The 25,491-nt window shown below is 39.6% G+C and overlaps 1 long non-coding RNA gene across 3 annotated transcripts in view; it reads left to right on the top strand.

Annotated features, from left to right (window-relative positions):
- Positions 1–25,491, top strand: part of LOC138759597 (uncharacterized) — a 114,090-nt gene that overhangs the window by 72,293 nt on the left and 16,306 nt on the right. For 2 of the 3 annotated variants that reach the window (XR_011354987.1, XR_011354986.1), the window contains exon 2: positions 6,636–6,827. The exons of the other annotated variant lie outside the window; for it this stretch is intronic. This is a non-coding gene — a long non-coding RNA (uncharacterized lncRNA). The remainder of the gene's footprint in view (positions 1–6,635; positions 6,828–25,491) is intronic. 3 annotated transcript variants of the gene reach the window in all.

The following is a 25,491-nucleotide window of genomic DNA, read 5'->3' on the forward strand; positions in this document are numbered from 1 at the left end:
CCCCATGTCTGCGTGGGTTTCCTCCAGGTACTCAAGTTTCCTCCCACTCTTCAAACACCTTTGGAGGTGTAGATCAATAGGGTATAATTGGGCTTGTGGGCTGGAATGCCCCATAATTGTGCTGTATGTCTAAATATAGATTTAAAATCTTTTACATCTCTTCCATGAAGGATTGGTTAAATAACTAATATAGTGAATCCATTGAGTTCATTTCCCAACATAGCTACAGTGAAATTTGAACTCAATTAATATAAAATTACTTTCCAAGTCAATTCCAACACAATCATTGATTCAAAAGGGAACTGATGTTTTTAAGTTTTGAGAACGTTGAAGTTTCAGAAGCCTCAAGGGATCGATGAGGCACAACAGCTGGATATGTTGGAGCTTGTTCCTTTAGATGAGCAGCAGCCCGGCCCTGTGAGAAAAGGTCTGCAGAGCAAGGTAGGAAAACCCTGGCAGGAAATCCCCCCCAGTGGGAAGCTCCATCCACCATGGAGGCAATTCTTCCCAACAAGGACACTCTGCATCTCAAGGAAGGTGATCACTGACATTTTGCTACATGCTGCTGCCCCATTGAATCATTCACCACTTGGCAGTAAAGCGCATTCATCCCCTGCTCCTCAGCTACGGAGCAGGAGTCGAGGCCGGGAGAGAATGATGCATTGTTGTCAACAACCAACATTCTCAATATCCCATTCCCTTTTCATTCCCCTGTGATCTTCCTGCTCTATGCAATTTCTTTCCACAGCAGAATCAGAGCCAAATTCCCTGCAATAGGCAAGCAAATATTTCTGAGTAGGAACTGGGTTCAGCCACTGGAGGGAGCAAGTGGGCACATTTTCTTCATTCTGTCAGTACTCAAATCTCTGATTTAATACCAAATGGAGGCCAAAATAGTTCTAAAATTCTGTTTAAAATGTTCATTGATGTGAATATTATGGCCATTGATCAGCTTAACATTCATTCTGCAACACAAAAGAATTATTTTGGGAGAGAAAATGATCCTGAGAAAATCTCGAATTGGGGATAAATGTTTTCGGGGGCATTTTTCAACCACCACAGCAAAGTCAAATCTGTTGACTTTCAACCATGCAGGACGTCTGAACCTGAAAACAATCAGAGCAAGAACTTATTCGTATGCCCGCAGTCTCAATATGTTTTGATTGATTTGGGCAAAATAAACACATCAGAACTGAAGCAATTAAACAGTGGAAAATTTACGCTGGGTTAAGGTAGATCCTAGACACTTCTGTCTGAAAATCAGACAAAGGACATATTGATATGGCATTCTTACTGTGATCACTTATATGCTGCTATTCATGAAGACAAGTAACAAATAGCAGTGTATGAGCAATGTATCAAAAAATCCTTGACAAGGTTCATAAAGTTATATTTATTTATTACTCACGGCGCATCTTAGGGCTGAATGATCAGCCCGCTCCTGTTCATGTTACTGATCCCTGGCTGCATCGTCCGATCCAGCTCCAATAGAGTCACCGAGTTTGCAGATGACATGACGGTCGTTGGCCTCATCAGCAACAACAATGAGTCGCACTAGAGAGAAGAGGCGAAAAATCTCTTAAGAGTAAGAATCTGAGCTTTAACACGGACAAAGGATACAAGTCATCAAAGATTCTCAAAAACATCTACAGGTGGACCATGGAGAGCATTCTGGCTGGTTGCATCATTGCCTGGTTTGGAGGCGCCAACGATCAGGACATGAATAAATTCCAGAGGGTTGTTAACTTGGCCTGCAACATCACAGGCACCAGACTTCACTCCATTGAGGACCTCTATATGAGGCGGTGTCTTAAAAAGCAGCTTCTATCCTCACAGAAACCCCCACCCAGGACATCCCCTCTTCACACTGCTACCATTCGGAAAAAGGTACAGGAGCCTAAAGTCGAGCACTCAGCGGCACAAGGACGGCTTCTTCCCCGCTGCCATCAGATTCCTGAATGATCAATGAACCAAAGACACTGCCCGACTGACTTTTTGTACAGGTGGTTTATATAAATGTTTTCACTGTGTTAATGCTGCAAAACAACAAATTTTGTGTCTTGTTCACGATGACAAGTTCTGATTTTGACTCTGATTCTGAGATGACTGTGGACTTCAGAAGGACCAGGAATGACCACCCACCACCACACATCAATAACTTTTAGGGGAGGGTGTGGAGAGCACCAAGTTTCTTTGAGCTGACTTAACTAGTGACCTATTGTGGACACACAAGATCTCCTCATTTGTCAAGGAAGGAGCAACAGCGACTGCACTTCCTGAGCTGATGGAAGTGTACAAAGTTACCAGCCACCATCATGCCACCCTACTCTCTATTGAGAGCATCCTGCCCATCATGTCAGCCTTTTACTTGTATTAGAAATTTAAAAATGCTCCAAGTTTTGTCAAGTGTGACTTTCATAAGTCTATGTCAAATCAGGCCCATCCTATTGTTATTTTCCAAGAATCCCATTCCTACTTCCACTTCCTTGATTACAGTTTCCAGCATTTCCCTACTCCAAATGTCAGACCTCGTGACCTATAGCTTCCTGCTTTTTTCTCTCTTTCCTTTACCTGAATTAGCCTGTTTCCTTGGTGCTTTTTCAACTGATCTGGAAAATGATCCATGGATTTATCCTCTTTCCTACTGCTGCTAATTTAGATTAATTTGCCCATGAATATGTCCTTGATCTTTCATTGATAGGAACATCTTTTCTCATTCCACATTGAACAAATGGCTGAGATGACTGATATTTTTCAAGTTCACTATGGTAACTGCCACATTGACTGTCTACCATCACAACAGGTTAACCTCTCATTTGTTTACTTCCCTCAAAAAGCAACATCCAAACTAATTAATAAGTCCCTTTTGTGCTTGATAAAGACAAATAATAAAGCAACAAAATATTGTGGGAAATCAATTTTCTGTGGTGACTGTTACAACTACATATCAAAAATGGTAGATAATGTTCCTCAAGGTAGACATATATTCACAAAAAGATCATTGTATTTCAATTCTGATCCATGGTGCACGAAAAATTAATTTAAGATGCTATTCACAAAGTTGCTGCACCATACCAAATCATTTTGGATGGCCTTGTGACAGTGAAAATTCTGAAATAGTTGACAAATTGATTAAGGACCACAAATGCAATGAGCTTGGGCCAAGAGAAATGTTCTTCATCCACCCGAATCATCCTGAGAATTTTCCAACCCTTAAGTAAGTGATGGAAAAATGTTCACTCCCGATCCCGGTGTAGTATGAAAGTATTTCTGCATGAGGGTAAATAGCATTTGTGTTCACACAACTTAGAGTGACAGAATGGAAATGAACGATTGAAAGGTGGGCCCAATGAGCCACAACATAGTGGGCCGAATGGCCTGTACTGTGCTGTAATGTTCTATGTCTCAGGTTTGAAATACATCGTTAAAAAACTCTCAAAACTGAAAGAAGCTTTGTTGGGTTCATTTACCAGCTGATCTTGGTAGACCAATGTTTCTCAACTTTTTTTTTCACTTATACCCCACCTTAAGTAATCCCTTACTCTCCATAGAGCACCTATGGCATTCTATGTGAGTGGGGAAAAAAAAGGTTGAGACTGCTGTGCTAGATTAATTGCAGCATTCATTGTCATACAGTCGGTGTAATTGCTCACGGTCAGAGCCAACAGAATGATTTTTTGTGAAACACCATGGAGCAAAATAAATGGAAACTTCAACCTTATCTACAGCGGTGATCATAAAATGGTTTAATCACAACTCTTATCCTCAGATCCAATGGCGCACTAATGCCCTTTGATCTCAACCACAAAATATTGATTGGAGACTATTGTAAAGAATGTGGTCGAGTATTCCAGAAATGTAATTAAACATGCAGAGCAGCTGTAGAGAAAAAAACAGGTTACAAATGAACTAAACCTTAACAGATATCAGTGTGACTCTTCCATGGGATCTGATTTAATTTGCGTTAGTTATGTTTAAACAAACATCTTGATGTGACAAAACATAGTGAAGACCTGTGTCATGGACTGCCTCTGCTCTGATCTTTGGGAGGATAAGACTGTTGATATACATTGGTTAAAGCTGCATTTGCAATTTAATTTTTCCTGCCTTCCATTTACTTGTGGACATGATTTTGTGTGTCAAGTGCATTAGGCTTTATTTGATGAGTGAATACAGTTGTTTTATTCTCTGCATTTGTTACCAAATCCAAGTCGTACCATCCAAAAATTAGTTAATTGAAGCTCTTCGGTAAATTGCTGCAAGTAAACTTCGTTTGTTTTATTCAATTCAAGTTTGGCTGAAATGTTTTGTTAAATTATATAAGATGCAGTGCAAAGGAGGTTCACCAAGTTGATTCCAGTGATCAGGGGGTTGGTCCAAGAGAAGAGATTGAGCCTTCTGGGACTGTACTCGCTTGAATTTAGAAGAATGAGAGGGGATCTTATAGAAATGTATAAAATTATGAAAACCAGAGATAAGATAGAGGTAGGTAAGTTATTCCCATTGGTGGGGGAGACGAGAACCAGGGGACATACACTCAAGGTCTAGAGTAGTAGATTTAGGACAGAGATGAGGAGAAACTGCTTTTCCCAGAAGGTGATGAATTTGTGGAATTTGCTGCCCATTGAGAAGCAGAGGAGGCGACCTCAGAAAATATATTTAAGAAAAGATTGGATAGATTTTTTTCAAAGAAGGGGAATTAAGGGATATGGGAGAAAGGCAGATGTATGGACATGAGGCCATCATAGATCAGTCATGATCTCATTGAATGGCAGAACAAATTTGATGGGCCAGACAGCTGACTCCTGCTCCCATTTCTTGGTTCTTGTCAAAAACAGAATTTCAGTGAACTATCTGAATTGATCGCTTGCTCCATTGTTTCTCTGTTCACTGTTCCAATTTCAACATGTTTATTTATTCATCTAATCTGTAAAACACCTTTCTGTGGCTCCTCAGAATATATTTCCATACAAGGTACATTTCTATTTTCTTTCCAACTCTCAGGGGTTTATACATCACAGTCCCCATATATGAATTACATTCGGTAAAAATCTCTGTATCCCTCACCATATACAATAGACTTCCATTCAAATCAAACCAAGTTCATTGTCATCTGATTGTACAAGTACAACCTGACAAAACAGTGTTCTCCGCTCCTCGGTGCAAAACACACAGACATAACATATACAGACAAACAATACATACAGTATTTAATCTATACAAATAAGATTGTTTCATGAATTTGAGAGTCTCGGAGGGTTAGTGTGAGCAGTTCATTTGGTCGTTCAGCATTCTCACTGCCCGTGGGAAGAGGGTGTTCCTCAGCCTGGTGGTGCTGGCTGTGATACTCCTGCATCTCTTCCCCAATAGGAGCAGCTGTGTGCAGGGTGGAAGGGGTCCTCAACAATTTGCGCATCCTCTTCAGACAACGATCCTGGCAGATCACGTCAGTGGGGTGGGGGGGGGGGGGGGGGAAGACTCAGCGATCCTCTGCCACACATAGGGTCCTGTGAATTGACCTCTGGTCCATTTTTCTGCAGAAACTGTACCACACTATGATGCAGCCGACTAAGACGCTCTCAAAAGAGCTCCAATAGAAGGCTGGCATAATGGTGGCCGGTAGCCTTACCTGCTTCAGTCTTTGCAGGAAGTTCTCCTTGTAGGTTAATGGAGAATGTTAACCTTACCATGAGTAACATCTTCTGAAGTAAAAATGATTAATTGGCATCCAGTTTCTACACCTTCAGCCAACTTTCTCTTCTGCCATCACTTGATAAAATGTACCACAGGCTTTAATACTTACAGTTGTTATCCCACTGGGCGAGGCTTATTCCTGTAGATCTTTTGCTAGAATTATTCAATCCTGAAGAAATTCACCCCCAGTATTCATTTTAAAAAATGACTTTGGATCATTGAACGTCGACCTAGGTAAAATATAGAGGATGAAAACCGTGCTGATATTACAATTAAGCAGGAAACCTCGTAAAAGAGTTAAAAAGCCAAAGATGTTTAGTAACAGAATTATGTGTAACAGGCTTTGCTGGACTTTCCTTAGCAGGAGAGGGGAAGCCACCAATGGTCATAAATACAGTACTGGACATGGAAACTCCACAACCAAACCTGCCTGTGTGTAATACAAACTTTGTGACTTACAAAATCCGGATATGTATCTGATATAATCTCATAAACTATCCAGATCCATATGAATTTTGAAAGAATATTTTTATACCTTTTAGAATTAGGCATTAGAAATAGCACAGTTAACATAGCAGTTAACACAACTGTGTTACAGGCCCCGACGACCGGGTCTCGGGTTTGAATCCTGCACTGTCTATAGAGAGTTTGTACGTTTCCCCATGTCTGCATGGGTTTCCTCTGGGGGCTCTGGTTTACTCCCACCATTCAAAACCTACTGGGGGCTGGAGGGCAACTGGGTGTAATTGGGTAGCCCAGGCTCTTGGGCTTGTTACCATTCTATACTTCGAAATAAAATTATATTAAATGGACATATAGTAAAATCCACGTTATCTGGAAGTCAAGCCACTGGCAAAAATAAATCAAATAAATAAATGAATAAGTAGATAGAATAAATAAGAATAAAAAAAGTTTAAAAGTGTAAAATTAAATCTTCTCAGCAACACACGACTCTTGGAGAAGATGGGAGCAAACATGCAGTCAGTGGGGTGCCCCAGTCTTGCCCCCCCCACCCCCCGCCACCCACTGCAACCATTTGAATAAAGTTGTGTTTCAATAAAATGGATGAAGAGCCAACCAATGCCACTCGCCACTGGGACAATTCTCCCAAAGTGTCTCCCTATCCCTGCCTGGTAAGAATCTTTCTCTTTATTGCTATTATGTATATTAGTAAGGCTTATTTTGTAACTAACAGGAATTACCTGTTAAAGTGAACTTTACATAATTAAGGACTACAATACTGATTTTTTTTTCAAATTACTTTACATTTTGCACTGTCCTTGGTCATTTAAATGGTGGCATTGTAAGAGTGAGTCTCAGGCAACTTGAAAATTTGCATATCCAACATCTGTTGCCAGATACCTGGGGTCTTACTATACGTTGAAAACCGTTGACAAGGACAAGTGACACACTGACATACAAGATCATAACAAGATTATCTAATCTTTGTTCACTTTTGTCCTCTTCCTGTAAGATAACGCTGCTAATTTTATATTTTGCATCAATGCTTCCTTTTAACAAAATTGCTGACATGGCTTTCTTCATAATTGTTCATGTAGTATGTGATCTTCATTCCTCTCTAAAAGCTTTTAATTATATCCATTACTCATTTCTCTCACTAACTGTCAAGCTGCTGAGAATCATGTTATTTCATATATTGTGCACACTTACCGTCCTTTTCGAATACAAGATTAAAGCAACAATGTGAACTGATGAGCCAGTCTTTATGATAAAAATCACTATCTGTGGATCTCGTCAATAAGAAGTGGGTTGGGTAACAATGGCATTGAAGTTTTAGTGAATCTGCACACTTTGTAAGAGGAAATAAACAGGGAGAAAATTCAAAATTCAGAAGTTCCAAGGTGTCTTGGCGGGGTGGGGGGGGTCCTTGTGCAGGATAACCTAAAGGTTAACCATCAGGTTAGATCGGCAGTAGAGAAAGTGAATGCTCTGTCATTATTTGTTTCAAGGGGAATAGTGTATAAGAGTAAATAGGCTCTATGGGGCACTGGGGAGACTTCATTTGGAGAACTGTGCAGTTTTGGGCCCCTTATCTTAGGAGGGATGGACTGATGTTGGAAAGAGTGCAGAGATTTACCAGGATGATTCCTGGAATGCAGGGGCTAACATGTGAGGAATGTTTATTGGACTGTATTCATTGGAGTATAGAAAAATGAGAGGGGCTCTCATAGAAACATTTTGAATGCTGAAAGGATTGGAAAGAGTAGCTGTGAATGTTGTCTCCCTTGGTGGGTGAATCCAGGACAAGAGGCCACAGTCTTAGAATTAGAAAGTACCCATTTAAAACAGAGATGAGGAGAAATTTCTTCAGCCAGAGGGTCATGGATTTGTGGAATTCATTGCCACATCCAGCTGTGGAGGCCCAATTATTGGGGGAGTTTAAGGGGGAGATTGATAGGTATCTAATTAGTCAGGATATCAAGGGATACGGGGAAAAGGCTGGAATTTGAAACTAGATACGAGAACCGTTTAGCTCAGCGTGGATTTTCAGGCCAAATTTTATTCTGTGATCTTGTGATTCATAAAAATGCAGATTAACGCATGTCTCCAGTTGTGACCTTGTTAAGTTAGTGTGTGGTCTCTGAGATCATAAAATTAAAAGAAGCCTTATTCCTTCACAAATTGTCATTTGAAAAGAACATGTTTAGACAGACTAATTGGTCACATAGAACAAGTGAAATTTAAAATCAAGATGTCGGTCTCCATCGTGCTTTGCACTCAATGCCTTCTGTCTGGATTTCCAAGCTATTATATGACCAACACCCAATTTTTTTGTTTTTTTAAAAACAAACTCATTCGTTGTAATAATATTGAAATGAATGCTGGGCATAATTTCTTTCATAGAACTCTGGGATTAGACTCATTGCCTGCAATTATTTTGAATGGGCTCAAGGGAGGGGACCAGTCCTCGTATGGAATGGATAAAGACATAAAACTTCATCCCCCATGAGCAGCAGTCGAAAGGCTTGGACAGCCACTGAAATTCAACTTCATTTCCTCAGCGCTACGCTGAGTTTTGTGCTCATCTGGGATGGAGATCATAACCATCTAACCCCGAGTTGAGAATTCTACCCGTTGAGCCACAGCTGCCAAATGTAGGCTAAATATTTAGTTCCTTGAATAAGGCCTCAGGCGCGAAAAGGTGGAAAATCTCGTGACCTCCTTTGGATGCTGCTTGATCTCTGACCTCCTCTAGCATTTTTATGTTTTTACTGGAAGTAAATAGGCTTCTCTTGTAAACTGAGTATTGTAAAAGTATGAACCACTGATACTTAGATAGGATGGGTTTCGAGGGGTATGGGCCAAATGTAGGCAGTTGGGATGTGGAGATGGGACTTTTTGGACAGCATGGGTAAGTTGGGCCAAAAGGACTGTTTGCCCCTATGACTCAACGACTGTATGAAAAGAAAAAGGTTTACAATGTTGCTGCATCCAGCAGATGAAGGGCATCTTCTCCTGTGGCCTCTGTTCCCGCCAAGCTGTGCGCGCGCACACGTGCTTGGTCACCAGCGCACAAACGCAAGGAATGGGCGCACCAAAGGGTAGGTACCTAAACTAATAGAGCAATTGGTAAATCCTACTTTTGGAAAGCAACCTCTGAGTGAACTGTTTCTGTTAACTATTTAGTTGGCTTTTCAAATACCATATTTGCACGTCACTAATTTACATCACCTCACCTTTCCTGCCACGGTTTGTCCAGTGGCCGCCCGGCTGCAGCCATGTTTGGCAGATAGTGTTCATATCATGACATTTACAAAGATCTATTTTAAATTCTGAAGATAGCTCGCTGAGTTTTTATTGAAAAAAATATTGATTCCCTATGTGGAATTCAAAAGAAGTGAAGGGCAAAGCACAGAAGAACTGCAAGTTCGTTTAAGGTTGAATGGGCGAACAAAATAGTAAAAAACTGTGACGCTGAAAGCTCATGAGATCATGAATGTTCAGCCACGAGAAATATTTATGCATGTTTCGGAAAGTGGAGTTGTCTGTTTGTATTGTCCTGATGGGAACGCTGCTGGAGAATTTGCAAGTGGAAAGAAGTGGGATGATATTTGGAAACTTGTCTTTTTGAAGCATCCTTTGGCAAGTAAATCACAGCTTGGATGATGTAGAAAAGCTCAGGCAATAAAAACCCATCATTACCTGTTACAGGATGCTACGTGAGAGTTCAGATGAACAAGAGCAAAAACGATCAAACCCAGAGGATATCAAAGTTCTTAGCAACATGTTGCTAACTTTTAAAATGAGTTACTCTTTACATTTAATGAGAAGTATTGGTGAACTCCCAGACAACTGGTGAAGCAAATATGATGTGTTCGAATTTCTGGAGACTATCAACTATATTGTTCAGAAAGACCTGTTTGAAGAAATAGCATCAGCAGATTTTTCACACGTTAACAGTTGATGAAACCACAGACATATCTGTCAAGAAATATCTCATTCTGTGCGACAAATTCAGATCTTAAGGTTGTACTGGAATAGTTGTACTGCAAGCGTGAGATGCTTCTATTGTTTGAGTGATCAAGCAGTTTTATGAAGAGAAGAAACTTGACCTCCATAAAACGGTGATGTTTACGTCCGATGCAGTGTTGGGCAGAGTTAATGGTGTCGCAGCAGGACTGAAACAGGACACACTTGTGGTGAGATGTAATTATACCACTAGGTCACCAGGGATCATCCCGGTGACCTTGTCTATAAAGCAGTCCAGAGCTACAGTCTAGCCTTCCAGGTTTGTCTTGCAGAGACAAGACCTCTTAGTGTACATATTAGTTTATTAAAGCTGTCTTTTTCTCGCACTGCTGGTGTGGTTATTGTCAGTACAACACTGTGTAGCACGCCATGAAGATCTGGGGACCTGATGCGTGGAAATAAGTCAAGTTAATGAGAAACATTGAAACTTTGACAAGAACAATCTCTACAGTGTTTTCTCGATTTACAGTTAAAAGATGCAAATTTAAAGAAATTGCAGAGGCCCCTGAAAATGAACTTATTGTTTTTGGACCATTAATGAAGTCAGACAGTTATCTAGACACTTGGGATTTTCATCTATAAAATCATGATATTTTAAATTAAGGCAATAATAAAAAATTATGTGGCAACTCATCACATACTTTGAAGATGATAAGTCAAATGACCCTGTGGCTACAAATTGTCACAAGAAAACCTCACATACAAAGTAACTTTACAGGTTTTAAATAATGTCTTGAAGAACTGGCTGCACTGTGCAAGATTCTCCAAAAGAGTGGCCTGGCACCGAACGATTCACTTCATTTTGTGCGAGACAAAATTAACAAGATAAGAAAGCAGTATCTGAGAGACAATGTTTCATAGAGTGACAACGTTAAAGTTTTGCTAAGTCAACAACGTGAAGAAAACAGTAGATATAAGATCCCTGTTGACTTTTATAAATCGTCCTTGTGTTCATTTGGAAGAAAGATTTCCTGAAGATGAAGTACGGATGCTTATCCTTTTATCCGAGATCCTTGGGACTGGACACTTTTCAGTTTTTGGATTATTCCATATTGTGGAATTAAGATAGCAGCGTTACAGAAACACAGAGCAGTTCCAACTGCATGAGGGGTTATGGGTAACGAAGATGGCCATCAATCCCATATTCAAACAAAAAAGAGGTTTACCACACTGGGCTCCACCATTGCCATTGGATAGCTTCCCATCATCTGGTCCCTCTGCACTGGCTTGGGTGCTGGGGGGGGGGGGGGGAAGGGTGCGCTTCTCATCACCTGCTCCTCCCTAGGGCTCGACTCTTGCTGCTGTTTGGGCTTGGCTGCTCCCCGGCACCCCCTTGGCTTCTCTCCCTCCAGCACCACCTTCTCCTTGATGCCGGATCACTTCTCTTCTCCTTCCTCCCGGACTGTGGAGCTCAGCACCCGGGTCCCTTCGCTCTTTGGCCCTGGCAGTTTGGCGGGCTTCGACTCTCCTTGCCCCCGCTGGCCCTCCACGTTCTTTGGGCCGCATTCTCTCCCCACTTGCTCACCCAAGTTGGACTGTTACTCTCTCACCTCCTGCTCCCCAAGCTGCATCCTCTCCTCATTCTCTCCGTGCTCACTGTCTGAGCTGTGTCCTTTCCTTGCTCTCTCCCCTCCCGATTCCTGAGCCACGTCCTCCCCCCTTCCGCTCCCCGAGCCACATCCTCCCCCCCCCCCCCCTGCTCTGTGAGCCACGTCCTTCCCCCTCCCACTCCCTGAGCCACGTTCTCTCCTTGCTCTCTCTGGAACACCTGAAAAATTACTGTACATGCAGTAAAAGAAATGTTCAGTTTTCGGAATCACGGATAAAGGGATGAGGGCCTGTACAAGAATGGTCAGCTTTTGATTTTTCTGAAATTGTCACGACACGTCTGGCGATAAACAAGTTAATGCCTTCCGTTTTCTCGATGAAAATACGGTAAAAGTGAGACTGTTTAATGAATTCAAAGAATGGGTAAGGACCAAAAACAGGAGAGAGAAAAAAAATAACCGAGTGACTTAAATATGTTGGTTATTCTGTTGTTTTCTGTGCAGTTTTATTTCAAATATTTTGTAAACCAATGTCAACTGTGTTTTGTGTGAAGATTTACACATTAAGCATCTGGATGGCTTGTCAATAAGCTTTGATTTAACCATTTCCAGCAACTATAATGATCATCATCTGTGAAGTCGCAAAATGCAGAGAAGAGGGTTGACGAGCTCCTGAGATAGCAAGTGAAAATAGTCAAAAGAAAATAGCCAGAAAAACTGGCCAGAAGAAGTTATGGGGAAGATATGGGGAAGAGAGAAAAGAAGGCACTTCAGAAAGAACCAGGGACCCCAGCGCAGCACGAAGCCCAGGAGAGGCAGCCTCATGGTAAAGAAAATGGCAGGGCCTGTTTGAGGCTCCCGCATGAAGAGAAGAATGAGCTACCTGATCAAACTGCCGAGTTGGAGGACAATGGTACTCTCTTGTCGGTGGGCCCAGGGAAGAGTGCAGACATCGTGTGGGAGAGCTGATGCCTGCACATCGAGGTGAAACCCAAGGGAGCCGACAAGAATGGGCCAAGAGAGGTGATGAGAGGGAGAGCATCGGAAGGGCAGCCCCATGAGCAATGGAAGTGATTGGACGATGGCAGCGGCAGCAATGAAGACAGCAGAGGTGGGAATAGTGACGATGGCGGTGACGGCAAGAGCGAGTGGCGCAGGAGAGACTGTGGAGGAGGTGGGAGGCCCCCGAGCATCCCGAGATGGGGGTGGAGGATCAGGCTTTGCTGGGACACTGGCCTTGCCTGCATCCCGGGTGCAGCAGAGGCTGCGAAATGGCGGTGGTGGCAAGGTCAGTAGGGATGATGGTGGTGGCTGCAGAGTGTTGGGAGGCAGTGGTGGGAGCGACATGGAGGGAGAAGGGGAGAGCAGTCAACTGGGAGGCCCGTCAAAGCCAGAAATCTCCAAAATGTGTTTTAGGTGTGGTGTGGAGGTTGTTCACTCCACCTGGCTGTGTAAAAAGGTGAGAACCTTCTGGGAGGACCTGGGGGACATTTTGAAACAAATTACAAAGGTGGATTTTCCACAGGATCCGGAGTTGTACCTTCTGGGAGATATTGGGGACGTACAGTTTAGACTGTCCAAACACCAAATTCAGTTTGTGAAGGTCGCCTTGTCAGTAGCCAGGAAGATATAGTGGTTACGTGGCAGTCCAACTCCCAACTAAATATTGCACGAGGGAATGTGGAAATACAGTGTGCATTCCCCTTGAGAGAATCACCTACAATTTACGGAAGAATTATAACACATTCGTTGAAGTGTGGCAACTGTATCTGAGGCACATTGGGTCACAGATATAATTCACACCCCCTTCCCAAATAAGAGAAAAGAAACAATCCCTCCCAGCAGGTAAAGGATTAAGAGTGTGAAATGGGGAATGTGACGCAGACAACGTGTTTTTGCCCAGACCTTTTTTTATTTAATATCCGAGGTCCTCCAGCCTCGAGGTCGATTGTTGTCTTTTTTGGTATTAGGTGTTTTTTGGATGTTTATATTTTGGTATTTGTATAATTTAAAGGATAGGCAGGGGGAAGGTGTACGGAGGGGGAATAAGGACTCTGTAAATCATATTACATGGGAAGAGAATGCAATGTCATGTTTATTGGATTTACACGAGTCTGGAAAATCAAAAATAAGATATTCAAAAAATAATAATAATAATCTGTGAATTGATGGGTGTTATTAATTTATTTAGACATTGCATCACATAAAAATAAGAAATTCTCATTGATGTTTTATTTAACGGAACAGCAAACTCAACAAAGTCGTTCAAAATATAGAAAAAAATCTTAACTAAATACCTTACTTCGTAGAATGCAATTGTACATGTATTATATTAAAACATGCCAGTACATTTTTATTAGCCCAAATTATCTTGAAACCATTTCAAGTTTACATTTGCACAAGCATTCAGTGTGCACAGACTTCTGTCACAGGAAAAAAATCTGCACCGCATAAGATTTTTGTGCCCACTGACTACGAAATATTAGAGGTAACATTGCCTGTGGCTGGAATCATGGTATTGGTTTTTGGTGTTAAGCTTTAGAATATTGGTCTCTGCTATTACTCCAAACATCTCCTTCATAATCAAGGCACGTGCATTTTGTTTGTCCTTATCTAATGAAAGCACTAAGCTTTAAAAAGTGATTTGCTGGAAAATAGCAATTAAAAAGATCAAAAGCATCCATGTATGTCGACATTAGAACCACGGATGATGGTAATCTTTTGTTTTGCTCAACAGAACACTGTGACATGGGTTTCTTAAACTTCCACCTGTGTATGGAGGTCTAAATGGACACGTATTATATAATGGGAAAACAAATGGATTTTTGCATATATCCTTCCATTACAGAAGGGTGCCTTCCTAGAATACTAACCATGTCACAATTTTCTGCAACATGAGCCCTTGTCAAAAATTGACAAAATGTAATGTTTCTTTGGCATTTTGTGTTCACTTATTTACTTTGTTCTCACATATAAATACTGAAAGAGCAAATTTTGATTCTGTATCACAAATATTTTGGTAGTGACTTGTGATATCTAGAGGAAGGAGTTGCCAGCGCAGGGGTACACTATTGTCTGTTATCTCAACAATCAGGTGGAAACAGGGGGCACTTCAGTGAATAATGAAGAGAATGCCATGCTCCGAGAAGGTGCAGTCTTTTGTATCCTAAAACAGAGTTTTGAAAGGGGAGGTGGTGGGGAAAGAAAGAGAGGTTATCCCCTCTATCCTGGCCAATATTTATCTCTCCATCAATGTTATTGAGAATAAAACAAGTTCTTTGGGGATTACTGACTTTGCTGTTCACAGAGGGAATTGACTGGCTCAAGTTATACTTTGCAATGGTGACTGTATCTCAGAAGAAGTTATTGGCTGTCTTAAAAGAGACACAAGGCACTTTGTAAGTGTTGTCCCTGTAACTTCATGAGTGAGGGAGATATGATCTTAGTTCTGGAGTAGACTCATTAGTGATTGGATCTGCGTTGGATCTGTTAGCTTGCCAAGGCATTGTGGAACAACAAGAGGGAGAAAATGAAATTTTGGAGACTTCCAAATGTGAGAAGGCTACACCATAATTTTGTTGACAGAGTCAAGGGCTGTGCTGTAAGTCCGGCTGTAAGAGATACTGAGGCAATTCTTGCCAGTGGCGAATCTGTCTACTTTGCAGCAGGAAAAAAAGAAATTTCATGTAATACGACACTGTTTTATTACTGTGATTCAAATTAAATCTTGAATCTTGATCTTGATGATGTTTGCTTTCTAGATAGAGGGAGATCATGAATTCAAACCAAGGCATTTTTCTGTCGATTAAGTAGTTCAGTATGGATTTTGCGTGCTCCAGTGCCCTTACTGTTTACCAGTGGATACAGAGCCTTTTCAATTTCTTGCTCAGCTGGGTGGTTCAAATTAGCCATGTTCAATTAATGCAATATCCCCAAAAAATCCTCTGGAAATGTTGTTGTTTCATTCCAGTGCAAGGCCCCCTCAGCACCGATTGCAATGACTTCAACCCTAACCTTGGAAGAAAGGAGTCCTCTCAGTAACTGACTTGCTGCTGGTACCTGAGAGTACATTTATCTAAATACAATATGGAATTTTTACTGATTTATAGAAGAAAGTCTGTATTGTAATTAATTTAACAAGTTATGACATAAAGTGGCAGCATTAAAGATGAGGCACTCATTACTTCCAGCAGTTTATTCATAATTATATCTCTTATTTATCGTTAAACTTATGAGCAGAAGAATGTGCCTAGCGATGTATTAAGAGCTCAAAAGTAGTCTTGGAAGTTGATTTCTCATTTGCATTCTACTAACCAAATAGATCTTTGATTTTATTTTCTGAAATCTCCTAAATGAGTTGTTCATTATGAAGAAAAATAAAGACATTTCACATCATATCCATTTGAAGTAACGCTGTGTGTACTTTCCTATCACTGTTTTCAGAATCAAGTTATTTACAACCTTAACAGCCTTATTTTCATGTGAAATTAGTCACATTTAACTACATTTAATGTTAGGAACACTAATTAGCAAATAATTATCTCAGTCAAGAACCATGAATTTTTCTCCAATTTGATGTTACTAATCTTTCTGTCTCTTTTAAAAGTATTATCCTTTTGTGACACCATACCAATAAATTTTTGAGTAGATAAAATACTCAGAAGAAATGCATTCACACTTAGTGAAGAAGTAAGCGATTTTGTTCCAAACCAACCTTTTTGTATAATCCTGTTATGGATTATGTTTTGAAAATAAACGTGGATCATTTCTTGAATTGTATTAGAGAAAGAAGTTACTGCACTACTATTCAGAACATTGATGTCTTGGAATTTAAATTTGAGGAATTAAGTAAATCTGGAAGAAAAGCTAGTAATGGAGTGTTGTTGTTTAAAAACTCTGACGTCCTTCTCAGACGTCCTCTCTCCAGTAAAATCAGATCCTTTCGAGAGTGTGGCAACCAGAACTGCACAGAGTAGTTCAGCTGAGGTGGAGTTTCATACACAGCACAGTCCATGGGCAAACTGGTAAGGACTCTTCCTACTGATTAATTCTATCCTTGTCAAGGAGAGGATATCAACTGCCTAATAGTTCACAATGTTGAAAAACCTCCCAATAATTTAGAATCAGAATTTATTATCATGAACAAGTCAAAAAATGTCTTTTTTTGTGCCAGTATAACAGTCCAAACATTTAGATAAATTACCTTTAAAAAAAAAAGTGCACAAAATGTCACTAAAAGCCATGAAAAGGTCTAGAATGTCATCTATCCAAAACTTCTATTAGATTTGTTATCTTTTTGCATGATTCATCTCACACAACAGGAGCAAAAAGAATAAAATGACAAGGCAAGATTTTTCTTTTTATTAATTGAAAAGGTCTCAAGACTTTGTACACTGAGCCAGCTAATTTCATGGCCTTGAGAAGGTGCTGGCGGGCCGGTTTCTCTTAAAATGTGGATATGCATCAGAATTAAAAGAAGAACCTAAAATTGCTTTAAACAAAAGGTCTGCAGATGTGTGGGTCAAGTGCAACACACGTGCTGGAGTAGCACAGCAGGGTCACGCAGCATCCATAGAAAGTAAAGGATAACCAACATTTTGGGCCTGAGCCCTTCTTCAAGTTAAAATTGTTTACTCCTCAGAAGTCTCATCAAGATTGCATTGCAATAAATTAAAGTGTCAGTCACCCAAACAATATTTACTCCTCTCTCACAAATGGAAATATGTCAAGAGGCATTGAATGCTTAGCCAATTCATCTCACCATCAAGGGGCCAGTCACCCAAGTAAACAATTATGTGCACACCCCAAATTCTAAATTATTCACTTCGACACTGTAGGTTTGTCAGTGACTTTAACAATGACCAAAAGGAAATGGAAAAATTGCTCAGGTTTGAACAGGATCACTCAAAAAACCTCCTCTTGGTTATCCCTCATCATATCTGTTGTGTTGAGAGTTCTTACCTCTGAGTCAGAGGGGTGTTGGCCAATTTCACTCCAAGCTTTAAGTGCAGGTTTGAGTTGCCACAGTACTGTAGATGGTGGGATTTAAATAAATTATATATCATATTATTTGTTTTTGTAAATTTTTTTAAAGCACTTTTTTCAAAACATACTTTATTTGAAATGATTTATCTTGCGATTGAAGAAAGCACTGAAAATGTCAGTGAGAACAGGAACCGTGAAGAAATTTTACATGGATTTGCACAGATCAATGCTTCTTTTTCATAAATATCAAGCTTAATTTCTAACATTTTTTAGCATTGAGTCAATAAATATGCAAGACTTGCAATGTCTGATGACTATATCAAAAAATATCTGGCATGTCAGAAATCTTGAGTAGATTTTAAAGTAATAGCATTCTTAATTAAGGAACAGGTTCTTCCCACGGGCAGTAAGAACACTGAACAACCAAAGGAACTGTGCCCACTATTTATTTTATTGTATACAAGAATCCTTCTTCTGCATGTACATTGTTGTTTGTATGTGCGTTACGTCTCCTTGTACATCTGTGTGATTTGTTTTTACACCAACCAGAGAACGCTGCTCCATCTGATTGTACTTAATTCAAAGATTCACCCCTCCATAAATCTTCGTCCACGAAGCCAAGCCAAAGAGAATGTATTAAATACAGTTTAAGGAGTGAGAAGTGAGGCATGAACAAGTGTAAAACTTGGGGCAGTTTTCCATGTCATGAAAAGTCAAGATTTTCAAATTCTATGTGCTGGAAGTGAGTATCATTACAGAGTTTCTAAAAGAACATTTGAATTAATGGATATATTTTCATCAGCTTAACACACACACAGAATTAGTCACTACCCAATTGTATACATAATAAATAATAAGTAAATGATAAATAAATCTGATATTTGGATGCTCCAGTGTTGTAATACATTCAAGGAATGGGTTTCTGATTTTTGTTTCCAGCAATTAAAATTGCTTGCAAATTTTGTGAACACAGAAACATTCCTGCATTCCCTCTTCCCATGGGGCATAGTGCTCTATGCCTTCTGTTTCCACATCCTGTGTACTGTATGTGTGATTCCTCACACAGGAGCAATTTGTGATGTATCCAGAAACCTACCAAATGTGCAAGAATCTCAGTAAGACTTTAAAAAAATGTGTAAACAAAGTCCATTTGGTTGAGTGCCTGAATAGTGGCAACTTAACTTTTTCCAACTACAAAATAAGTATTAATTTATATTCCTATCTAAATTCTTGTTTCCACTTGCTCCGGTACAAAGGATGACTAATGGACAACTGGTGGTTTGTCTCACGTTGGCCATTTTACACAAGTAAATGTTAATGTATTAAATGTTTAACACCAATATTTTACATGATGGAGTTCTCTGTTTGGTGGATTTTTAATGCTAAATATGAAATCACCATGGTTGTTTGTTAATCACCAATTCTAAGCATTGGTACTGCATCAGTGATATGGGGGGGGGGGGGGGGGGGGCGTCGGCGTCAAGATTAAAATTATTCTTAAATGAAACAGAACTGAGAGAAGGCACACAGCCACAATTCAGGCTTCATTTTAAAATCATAGAGATTTCATTAAAAATTCCTACAGGCAAATTACTAATTGTACCTTGTCATATTTGAAATACAACCATTCAGAGTAGCCATTACTTGGGACATGTTTTCCTTCTAATCATTGTGTTTATATGCCAACATTTTTTAATAATTAGCTATTTTATGGCCTCATAAATTGTACCTCGCCCACAGAATAATTGTGGTTTGAATGCACTGTGATTGGCACCATTATGCATCAATAATGTTAATCTTCAATCTTTTCCAGCTGAATTCTTTTGCTTGGCCTCTATTTGTTCTGTTTCATGGGTTCTGAACTATCAATGGTTTGTGCAGTTGTGTTTTTGTACCAATGGATAATGCTCATAATCCTGCACACTCTAAACATGTGAAATAGAAAATTCCACGTGTGTCCAGAAGTGTGTGCGTGTGCTTAAATGGGATACTTGAATTTTTAAACATTGGTACATTTTTCTGAAACACTGGATAGGCCTCAGTTGGACTATTGTGTGCAATCCTGGTTGCCGGACAATTGCAAGGACATGAATATGCTGAAAGGATGGTGCCTGGGATGGAATGTTTCATTTATAGGAGACACCAGAAGGTTGGCTTTGGTTTCCTTGAATTAAAAGGAGCACTTAGTAGAGGAACAGAAAATTATGAGACATTGTGGACAAGAGTAGGTGGTAAGAAACCTTTCCCTGCAGAACTATCTAAAACATGATGGTACGTTTAAACTGAGGAGTAAAAGGTTTAAGGGGATTTCAGAAAAACACTTTGGATAGCAGGTGGTCGTCTGGAGTTCACTGTTGGAAAAGGTGGTAGAGCCACATACTCTCTCAACATTTCAGAAAAGTCTAGGGAAAAACTTGAATTGCCAAAACATAGTAGGCTATATAGTCGGCAATGGACCAAGTCCTGGTAAATGGGGTTTAGAAAGGTACTTGATGGTTGGCATGGGCATGGTGGCCAAGGTCTGATTTCTGAACTGCATGATTCTAAATGTACAATTTTGCTTTGCATTCTTGGTGGTGCATAAGGCCCTTAATAAGGTTACTAATCTCTCTTGTTCATTGCACTGTCTAAATTGTATGGATTGCTTGTTTCATTCCCTTCAAAAATTGATCATAATCTCAAAAATATTATTTGTGAATGGTGAATTTCATACTCTGTAGAGCACCCTCGCTTGTCTGGTTATTCCACATTTCAAATAGTTAAATGGACTTGATGGATATTGATTTTACTAACTGGGTGCCCATTCATATAATTCTTGAAATGGTGCTTTGGTGCAATTTAATCTTTAGCATATAATCTTTCAAAAATTGTAAAGGCTGACTCCATTTTCCTACAGCTACAATCATAAGTAAATTACAGTGGAGAATTCTTTCTAATTAGGTATGCTAGTTGAACACAAATAAGAATATCATCTAACCTTTTAACATTAGATGACTTACATAACAGTATGTCTATCATTAACATACCAAACACAATGTATAGTTAAATAACACTACAGACTAAAAATAGGCAAACAATGCATCATCCAGGGAGGGGAAGTGTCACTTTCTGGAATTAGACTACATTGTAATCGATGGGAAAAAATAAATGATGAAATTGGTGTAAGAGGGGCCTATATCATCGAAAATGCCTATGATTTAAAATCCTCATATCTTTTTCAAAGGATAATACATTTTTGGTTACATAAGGGGGTTTTAAGTGTTGAAGATTGTTATCAAAAGGTCAATTAATGTCATTGGAGCGATTGAAAAATAAATAAGGTACGACTCACAATATCCTTTATTGTTATTTTCAACTAAGAGTATATTTGAGGGATAAGTTGGGATAGTTGCCTAGCTGTACCAAAGTAGAACTTCTTATCAGAAGAGAAATTGTTAACACGTTTACTTCTATGATATATTACTTACTACAAGAGTAACTTTTAAATGAGGAGTTCATTAATCTAGACAAAGGTGGGAACTAGATCAGAATATTGTAATTGATGAAAAAATATGGGCAGATTTATGTAGGGATTCAATGACTAATGCTACCAATGTAAGATATACATTAGTTCAGCATATTTTTTTTTACATCAGTTATATCTTACACCACAGAAATTGAATAGAATAAAACCAGATTTATCGGATCAATGTTTTAGGTACGGTGAAAATATGCATTCAACTTAGTTTTGTCCCAATGTAAGATCTTTTTGGGTAGATTTACAAAATTGTTTGCAGGAATTGTTTTTCTGAAAAATCCAGACTTATTGTTATTAGGAAATATTGAAGGAGCAAAGCCTAAACTAAAACTTTCAATATATCAATTGGAATTTGTTAAGGTAGTGTTTCCAGTGGTAAGGAAATATATTGCAGTTACTTGGAAACCAGGCGTATTTCTATGCTAACACACAGAAGTTGTATTCCTTTGGAAAAAAATTACATAGAGTTTGAGAAATAAATACTCTGTTTTTGTAAATTTGTCACCTGCATATCCAAATTTTAGGCTTAAATTTGTAATAATTTCTTTTTTGTCCCTTTAGACCTGTGAAATTATCTTTTGAGTTGTAATGAAGATTTTTATTTATGTGTGTTAGACGACATCACTTGTGCAATCCTGAAAAAAAATCTTTCTTTTTCTACATTTATCTAGCTATATTATATCTTTTGTATTGAGTATGATTATTTTGTTTGGGGGGGTGAACAGGGTTGGACATTTTAATTCTATATGTTAATATTAAAGCAGATGTTAAGGGAAAAACAACGTTACAGTGCTGTGTCATTTGGATGAGCTGAGATTGAAAAGTAGAAGTGTTTATAAATTAGTTTGCATAATTTCCATCACACTTTTCCAGCACTGCATTTAATAAGGTGGCACATTGAGCAGGACTGATTATGCTCATCATTGAGGTGCTGCCTTATGAAGGCAGCTAACATCATGAAGTAGGCCATTACCCTGGTCACAACCTCTTTTCACTGCTACCATCAGAAAGAGGTACAGAAGCCTGAAATCTAGAATCTCTAGGTTCGAGAATAGTTTATTTTTTCCCCAATGGATATTATTTTACATCATTAACAGAGGTAGATAGTAAAACTACAGAGATGCTGGAGAAACTCAGCTGGTCTCACAGCGCCCATAGGAGGTAAAGTTATATTACTAACATTTCAGGCCTGAGTACTTCCTTAAGGTATAAGCAAAGAACAGGAATGTGTCAGAATAAAGACATACAGATCATGAATTTTGTCTAAATAAGAAAATCTTCTAGAAGAATCCAATCCCCTTTATTCTACTCCAGGAATGAGTTTTAGCCTTCACAAACAGCGCAGCATTTCCGTTCCTCTCAGCAATGGACTCACCTTGGCCTAACTGTAAATTTGTCATCTGACTCTGAATTAATGTTTGAGTTTACCTAATTTTATCTCTTATTTTCATACCTGGTCTGTATTCAAATTCACAAGCCAAATATAAAATGGCAATGTGGTCATCATTCGGCCTGACCTGCCTCGGAGTTTGGGGAGAAAGAAAGTCAGTGTCAAATTGGCTGAATTTGTGACAAATCTAAACTAAAAAGATAATAGAAGCATAAAATAATAACTATAAAATGCTTTTGAACAATTTTTTTTCTGTTGGGTTATATCATGAAAGATTTCTTTCTCTTTGTTAACAGAATTTTGTCAGTTATCAATCCCATATGGTAAGAAAGTGGATGGGGATCCTCGATGTGGGATTACATCTGTCCATCTCAGCCTACATCAGGCCTAGGAGTAAATCACTCTATTTGAATCCTTGCCAAATGATTTGGAAGTGAATTGGGACATAATGGTGGTAATAAATTCTGTTGTAGTTGAGTCAAGACGTTTGCCATTCTTAATCATACAATAAATATGAAATTAGATTTCCACGCAAATTGTAAAAAGGTCCACCATCTTGAATTGTGTATTCATTTCAGATACTATACTTTGAACCTTCTGCTCATGTAAATCCTTGACAGTGAACCTAATGCCATTCACTCGTTGTCTGCCTCACCAACATCCTGGAATTAATTTCATTATTGTACTTGCAAAATAAATACTAAGTAACTATGCCTTAGAAACTTGGAGCCAGTACATTGGGAAAATAAAATTACATTCTCTTAATTGTCCTTTTAATGTCTCTCTTCCCCAGCCAAATCTTCTGTTCTTTGTCTTTCTGTTAATTAACACCCCCCCCCCACCCAAAATCTATCCCTCATTGCACTTACTGCATTTGTTTCTCAATCCTTAACTCGCATTGGTCAGCAAGATTTATGCTCTGTTCACTTTGATTCCCAATGTAGTATCTATCCATTATCAACTTGCAGCTTTAATGGGGAAACATTTTTGATTTGAATTACCCAGGGTTAGTTACTGAGGTCAACTGCTGTCCATTCATTTATCTGGCACCGCCCCATCCTGTGACTGTACCCATGGCTCCTCCTTCTTGACCTGAATAAAGGCTCCAACACTATAACCCCTCCCCAGAAACCTGGGTCACAGCACAGGATGACCTTCATGTTTATTGTAAATAAAAGCCTATTCTTCCATAACTCCAGTCTTTTGAGTTATTGATAGCTCCTCAGTTACAACAAAAAAAAAGACGTGGTTGTGTAATAATGGCATGAAATTTTCTAAGATTCCAATTTTATCCTTACATAGGTTAAAGCTATCACAGTAATTGTCCAGTTGTCTATCTCTTTGTCGATCCTTGCATCAGATGAAATGGTGCAAATAGCACCTTTGGAAGACTACACAAAAGAGTCTGGAAAAACAACCACCTGAAGAAACACACAAAGATCAGCGTGTACAGAGCCGTTGTCATACCCATGCTCCTGTTCGGCTCCGAATCATGGGTCCTCTACCGGCATCACCTACAGCTCCTAGAACGCTTCCATCAGCGCTGTCTCCGCTCCATCCTCAACATTCATTGGAATGACTTCATCACCAACATCGAAGTACTCGAGCTGGCAGAGTCCGCAAGCATCGAATCCATGCTGCTGAAGACCCAACTGCGCTGGGTGGGTCACGTCTCCAGAATGGAGGACCATCGCCTTCCCAAGATCGTGTTCTATGGCAAGCTCTCCACTGGCCACCGAGACAGAGGTGCACCAAAGAAGAGGTACAAGGACTGCTTAAAGAAATCTCTTGGTGCCTGCCACATTGACCACTGCCAGTGAGCTGATCTCGCCTCCAACCGTGCATCTTGGAGCCTCACAGTTCGGTGGGCAGCAACCTCCTTTGAAGAAGACCGCAGAGCCCACCTCACTGACAAAAGACAAAGGAGGAAAAACCCAACCCCAACCAACCAATTTTCCCTTGCAACCGCTGCAACCGTGTCTGCCTGTCCTCCATCAGACTTGTCAGTCATCAACGAGCCTGCAGCAGATGTGGACATACCCCTCCATAAATCTTCGTCCACGAAGCCAAGCCAAAGAATTGTCCAGTGAAGTACTTATCTTTCAGGTTACATCTGAAGATCATGGCATTCTTTTCTGGTGGAAACACAGTAAATCTCTTGTTTTAAGATTGTTTGACATTTGTTACAAAATGAGTAGGAAAGATTAAATCTTTTGCTTGTTGGAAACTGGGAGCAAAGATCCACTGGAAATGTTCCAAGTGTAAAGATCATAGAGCTTTTTCAGTTGGTGGCTTGGAAGCTCATCTCTGACATACACAACAGGAGTCTTATTCAGAGCAATTAAATCAATATGATGCAGTATTTTGTTTTCTGGTTGACTACAATAATCTATTATGTTACAGAGTAAAAAAAAAACAATCTTTCTGTCATTGAACCACCTTTGATACCATTGAATGCAATTTGTCCTAACTAACTGGCACAGGCTTGAGAGAAGAAAAAAGACAATTGGCAGTTCTAAAGTTTCATTCCTGTCCCCTTGAGCCTATCCCAAAGTTCTCCACAGCAACAAAGAACAGACAATGTGACCTCAAATATTTGCACAAGAAATTCCTGCAAGCAGTAATTTTGGAACCACCATTAATCAGGATACCCAGACGTAACTTCTTTGCACTTTCACGGCTTTTTTTGTGTTTCATGGAGAAGGAAGTTTCATGTCTTATCTGAATTTAGATACTTTAAATAATACAAATGAGAGGATTAATAGCACATTTTTTTTTTGTTTAAAGTGGAGTTGTCAGCTCACAGTCCTCACATTCTCTTTGGCTTGGCTTCGCGGACGAAGATTTATGGAGGGGGTGCAGGTTGA

Source organism: Narcine bancroftii, chromosome 3 (assembly GCF_036971445.1).
Source record: "Narcine bancroftii isolate sNarBan1 chromosome 3, sNarBan1.hap1, whole genome shotgun sequence".
Classification (NCBI taxonomy): domain Eukaryota; kingdom Metazoa; phylum Chordata; class Chondrichthyes; order Torpediniformes; family Narcinidae; genus Narcine; species Narcine bancroftii.